Below are 5,989 nucleotides of genomic sequence, written 5' to 3'. Positions count from 1 at the left end.
TATGATCAGAAACTTTGGGAAAGTTACAGGCCGATTTAGAGGGTGCACAAAAGTGAAGATAGAGGATGATGCTGCTATTTAATCTCTATCTCGATCTAATTGCTGCTTCATCTTCTCTGTCTCTGTCAGATTAGTAGAGCATGTTCTTTTCTCCTTTGACTGCCTTGGCATTTTGGTCATGTTGTTCATCAGCGGGGATTCTTGCTCCTTTGCTGTCTTCAAGGACTTCTTTTCAGCTCTAGCTTCTCAGATTCTGCTGCTCTTTCTTTCCTATTTCTTGGCAGATCTTGTAACTCTTTATGTACTATGACATTGAGCTGAATGAATTGGCACCAGTTGGTGCCTTCCTTTGTTCAAAAAAAAAAACCCTGTGTATATATCTTGATGAGCTCCAGCGCCGCACCTCGGCACCACCTCTCCCATCAACGATCTCTTTCCACTGTCTTCCCGACGACAGCCTGCCGCCTCCCTTCTTGTCACTCCGCCGAACGACGATCTCTTGATCCTCTGTGTTGCTGCACCACCCAACAACTTCATTGCCCGCCTCGAGGCGCTAGTAGGTCGCCACCCCGGGGCAAGCGCTTGACAACTGAACCTTGCTCTAGATACCAATTGTTGGAATTCCGCCCACAGGATCGATCACATCACAGTACGATGAACACACGTCTTGATTGTTAGCGGAGCCAGGATTTATGCATAGGGGGGGCCAGACCGGCGGTAAAGCCAGTTTTTTTGCCTCACAAACTATCTAATAGTTTTACATCCGAGTATCATTCATATTTAACTTTGCATTGACACACACAACCTTTTGCAGCTGAAGCCGACTAGACAAAGTTGATAATCAAACTACCCCGAAATATGACATGAAATGTGCTGCTACAAAACAATGTCATATGTACAAATAAGAAAAATCATCGTATAACCGAATGATTGGCTTTTAGCTTGCATTTAAATAGGTTTGAATGGCAAATCATCACTGGCTCTATTATGTAACTTTGTTGTTGTACTAAAAAAAGATCAATGTTGTGAGAATACATACATAGAGAATCAAACCCAGCCCCTACTTGTCTCCTCTACCGCCAGGTCGAGGTAGACTGGCTGGTCGTGGTTGGAAGGTGCATGATTTCAAACGATTGCCTGTGCCCGAGCGCGACACATCACAAATCACACAACCAAAAGTTAAAATCTGATGTATACCGAATTAATGATACAAGATGAGAATTGAGAGAGATTAGTAGACAGTGTGCTGGATTAACCTTGGCTAGATCATGGGCTGCAGGACAAATAATTGGCGAGTGAATCAGCTTGCGTTTAGTCGTTTACGAATCAGATCATGAGAAGGGAGAGCAGAGGCGGGCGGCGGCGAGGGCGCAGGACGGCAACAGCGCAGCGCTAATCAACACAGGCGCTAATCATAGGGAATAATGCCCAGCGCCCAGGAGACTTTTAACGAAGGCCAATCAACAAATATGGCCTTGTCATGGGCTTGTAAACGATCGCAAGTGGGCTTTTACATTGGCCCTTTTTCCTTTCTTCATAAATCACGTTGAGTTAGGGGGGGCCAATTACTTCTGTACCTGAATCATATCGCTAATTATCTACGGCCTACTCGATGTTTGCTCGATCGATAGGGGGGGCCAGGCCCCTGCTCGCCCCCCCTTGTCTCCGCCACTGGTATTAGTGTGTGCATGTACGAGTTGCCTAGGTCGTGCCTGGTTAGGACACCAGTGATCAATGTGGCCGGTGATTAGTTTAGGTGAGACTAGGAGTAGTCTAGGTTGAAGTCGGCTTGGAAGTAGAGTCCGTGTCATGTAGGCATAGTAGTACGTAGCAGAGTCCAAGTGTGTTTCAGTTTCCGGCTAGGTTTGCTAGCCATGGTCCTTACCGGCTGTGTGTGTATATATATACACGGGGTTGGCGTGAGTTTATTGTAACAACGTGAGAAAACAAGAAAAGAGATATAGAGAAAAGAGAGGCACGACACGTGCCTTTGGCAAAAGTTTTGTGCGCGTGTGTTCATCGTACTGTGATGTGATCGATCCTGTGGGCGGAATTCCAACAAAGGATAGTAGAGATAGATTACAACTTGAACTAGACATAAACCGAATATATACTCTAATAAATACCGGGAGCACATAGGATTGTCTTGCATTAATCGTGTGGATCGGCACGCACAACGATTCTTCAACGTCTGTCACGGGGACCATAGGTGGAACAGCGACGTTTAACCTCTCTTGCGGGGCGATGAATCACCGATGCGGACGGGTGGATGTCTACTCCACTTTACAAGCCAAGCAGAGCGTGTCTGCGTCCATGCTAGCTGTCAATGCAAAGGTCTCAAGTAAAGCGTGCGTTCATACCGGCTACGGCTATTCCAAATTTCTGCACAACAAATCCTTTATATATAGAGAGAGACCAAGAAGCAGCAGGGTGACAAGAGAAGAGAAGAGAGTGGTGAGTGCACAGCCTTGATATTGCAACATCATGGCTTGGAGGTGCCAGATGAACATGGTTCTTCTGCTTGTTATACTGGAGATCATTCTGCTCGTTGCGATGCCGTCTGGAGTGCTGGCTTTTCAATCATATAGTACGTGCTCTGAACTCTCAGTGTTGCAGATCCTACTATAAATTTATTATTATAAACTAGTATCACTTCACGCACTAGTTCAATGTTTGCTTCTTATCTGGAGACATAGACTATTGTTAGACCGTTCTTAAGGGTTTTGATCATTGAAACAGGCACATATTTCCATCCTTACTCTCTCTATGTGTTCTAAATTCAAATCTGATTTACATTGAAGTAACAAGCTTTTTTAAAAAGGAGGATGACACCCGGCCTCTCTATCAGGACGATGCATGCATCCATTTTATTAATTATTCACCAAGGCCTTACAAAGTAATACATCAACAAGTCTGAAGCCATCATCTTGCAACAACTGTGTTAATTTATATATAAAAGAAAAGGAATGAGAGTTACTATTACAAGTTTGCATTCTCAGGCATTATTGAAATGTTATTCATATTGATTGGATCATTACACTGGCCAGAAAGCTTGTCGGGATCCCAACGAACATGATTCTTGATGAATACTCCCCAACTTTTCATAAACCCATGAAACAATATTTGGAATTTATGGGTAGTTATATGAAAAATTGGTGAAGAGATATAATTAATTTTTTTGCCATATTTTAATTATACCTTTCCTCTATCTTGACCCATTGTGTACTTTGCTTCATAAATGCTTGCTCTACTTAAAGCAGTAGCTAGAAGTTGTGTTCACAATGGTGATAGTAAGGTGTTGCAACTCATAAACCGTTCTTGCAGGAAGGACCGGCCCCGACTGTCCAGGATGTGCTGGTGATCCTTGTAATTGTTTACCATGAGAAGAGGACTAATACATATGCTCGTCCGCCACCATCTATGATTCACGACGACTTATTTCTCCCTGTAATAAGACGTATATTATTCCTCCTTGCAATAAGAATTGTGATGATCTCATATGTATGACCAAGCTTCGTGTATATACGGGAAAAGTGAAACCGGCTCCAATTACCACACGCTCAATGACCCCCCTTGCCCTATGGTTTGATTTGAAACTGCTAGACATGACATGGTCACATTATGTAGGCAGTATGCTGTGTTAAGTACGAACTTCATTGTCTATGCATGATGATACTGGTGCTTTAGGAGTTGCCTGGAGAAATGAACTGTGCCACACAATGCCACATCTTGACACAGGATATGCTGGAGACAGGCCCTGTCAAGTGTCAGCTTTTCTTTATTGCAAGTGAAGTTTTTTGAAACGCGGCCCCTTAGAGCCCAATTTATTAAAAAAAATACTAGAAGAGAATTGCCCGGTTATTAACGGAAAACGGAGCGAAAACCGTCATAATTGGCCCGCAAAAACAAGCCACACAGGGCGACCTGGCAACCCACACAAGAAGGCACACAAGCCGCCAAGGAGCAAAGCGTCGTCGAGGTTGCAGCCCGACATCATCGTCATCACGCCTCTGCGAGGGCGACACCGACTCCATCATCGACGACCACCGAAGAAACCTTCACCACGAACAAGCGTTGAGGCCTGCGCCGGCCGATCCCAAACAGTCAGCCACACACGCCGGCGACCAGGCAGCTCCGATTTTGTCAATGTGCATTGCAGGGAAAAAGCGTTGGGCTTGCGCCGACCCAGCGCCAGAGCCGACCACCCGTCTCGTGTCATCTTCACCGCAAGAGCCCCTCCCTCAGCAGCTCCGACTTCAGGGAAACAAAGCGAGGCACGGCAACTCCTCGAACACGCCGGAAGAGACCGACTAACAAGAACCATCAGCAAACCTGACTCCGTCCGAAGCCGCAATCATTGCCACACAAGATGTCGTGCAAACATCCACATCACCGGACGAACACCTGCTGACCGCGATGTCGTGCACGTCCAGCCTGCCGAAAGCACAATTGAGACCAAGATCTCCAAGACGACGCCCCAAAGAGGGAATACGACGTTGAAGACTCCGCCGCCGCCCGATCCTGCAATAGGATCATGACTTTCACCTGAGACCTTGGCCCGAGAAGGCCCGACCGAGCCACACTGCGCAGAGGCTGCGGGAGGGCAGAGCCTCCCTTCCGCGAGCGGATCTGGATCCAAATCCAACCAACGTTGCTGCTTGCTCCATGGAGGAATGAGCCTCCAGCGCCAGCAGAGGCCGCTGTCAGTCCGCCACAGGAGACGAAGCAGCGGAGCCGCCGCCAGGAGGGCGCGCCGCCTTCGGTGGCGACCCCGAGCACCACCTTGGATCTGGCGGGAGCAGCACAACGCGGGAGAGCAAGCCCCGCCACCGTCGTCTGCGGCACAGGCTTAGCCTAGGCGCATCTTCCGACGTGGGCTCGGGAGGGTGGAGCGGAGGTGGGGGCGCCGAGGCATGGTGGCGTGGTTTTCCCCGTGTCGCCGCTAGGAGCGACGCGGTGGTCGAGTCTGCGGAGTTGCGAGTGAAGTCAAGTGTCAACTTAGAGCACCTCCAGCCGGGCCCCCCAACTGCGCCCCCAAGGGCCATTTTTGGCGCCGGCGCCCAAAAACCGACCCAGTCGCGCCCCCAGGAGCCTGTTTTTTCTCTGGTTTGGGCCGAAACTAGCGCCGGCGGACCCAAGCTAGGGCAATTGGTTTTGGCGCGAACGAACGGCGGGCCCGCAAAGTCAGCGACCCTTGCCTCGTCGTCCTCACAACGCCTCGGTTTCCCGCGGGGAATCAATGCCAAGGCTGCCGCCGATCATCCTTCCATTGATTCCTCACGGGCGGCGCGGTGCGGCGACGCGCCACCTCCCGCCACGCGTACACAAAGCGCCGCCCCCCGGCCTCTATATAAAGAAGCACCTCCCTCGCCGGTGCCGCACCCGCCCGCAACCCTCCTCTCTCCTCATGTACAACCGTCGCCGACGAACTCTTTCCACCGCTGCAGACGATGGGCGAGAGGTTCCCCGGCGATGGGGCGGCGGCCAATGGCTTCGGCCACCGCTAGCTGCACGAGTGGGAAGCCCACCTCCTGCATGAAGCAAACATCCCGGTGCCTCCCGACATGCGCGCACCGGGACGGTGGAGGCTCAGCGCCGGGGGCGTCGCCATGGCCCCGCTACCCGACGTCACGCGCACCGACTACTTCAACGCCGAGGTCGAGCGTGCGCGGGCGTCGCTGACGGAGGAGCAGCGGGCCCGCCCGGAGTACGCCGCCGACAACCACGCGGCGTGGGCGGTCTACTTCGAGCGCCGGCAGGCGGAGCGACTGGCCTTCACCAACAACGCACCAGTGGTGCGGGGGACCAAGAACAGCGGCGACCGCCGCCTGTGGTGGGGCGCCCCCGGCCGCACGCTCCACGCCGTCCTCGAACACCTCGAGGGAGGCAACGAGCCACCGTACACGTACCCTGCCCCCCCCTCCCCCGCCGGAGCGGTGGCCAATGGATGCCGAGGAGGACCGACTCCCCTTCCTCCTCATCCCACTCC

At 51.2% G+C, this 5,989-nt stretch overlaps 1 long non-coding RNA gene across 1 annotated transcript; it reads left to right on the top strand.

The window, feature by feature from the left end:
- The first annotated feature begins 2,363 nt into the window (after positions 1-2,363).
- LOC119366779 lies at positions 2,364-3,651 on the top strand. The gene is made up of 2 exons (XR_005176105.1): positions 2,364-2,587; positions 3,325-3,651. It is a non-coding gene; the product is annotated as an uncharacterized LOC119366779 (long non-coding RNA).
- Positions 3,652-5,989: the final 2,338 nt, after the last annotated feature.

The sequence above is a fragment of the Triticum dicoccoides genome, chromosome 2B (assembly GCF_002162155.2).
Source record: "Triticum dicoccoides isolate Atlit2015 ecotype Zavitan chromosome 2B, WEW_v2.0, whole genome shotgun sequence".
In the NCBI taxonomy this organism is placed as follows: domain Eukaryota; kingdom Viridiplantae; phylum Streptophyta; class Magnoliopsida; order Poales; family Poaceae; genus Triticum; species Triticum dicoccoides.
Note: the sequence above shows the minus strand (reverse complement) of the source record. Positions and strands in the feature narration are given on the sequence as shown.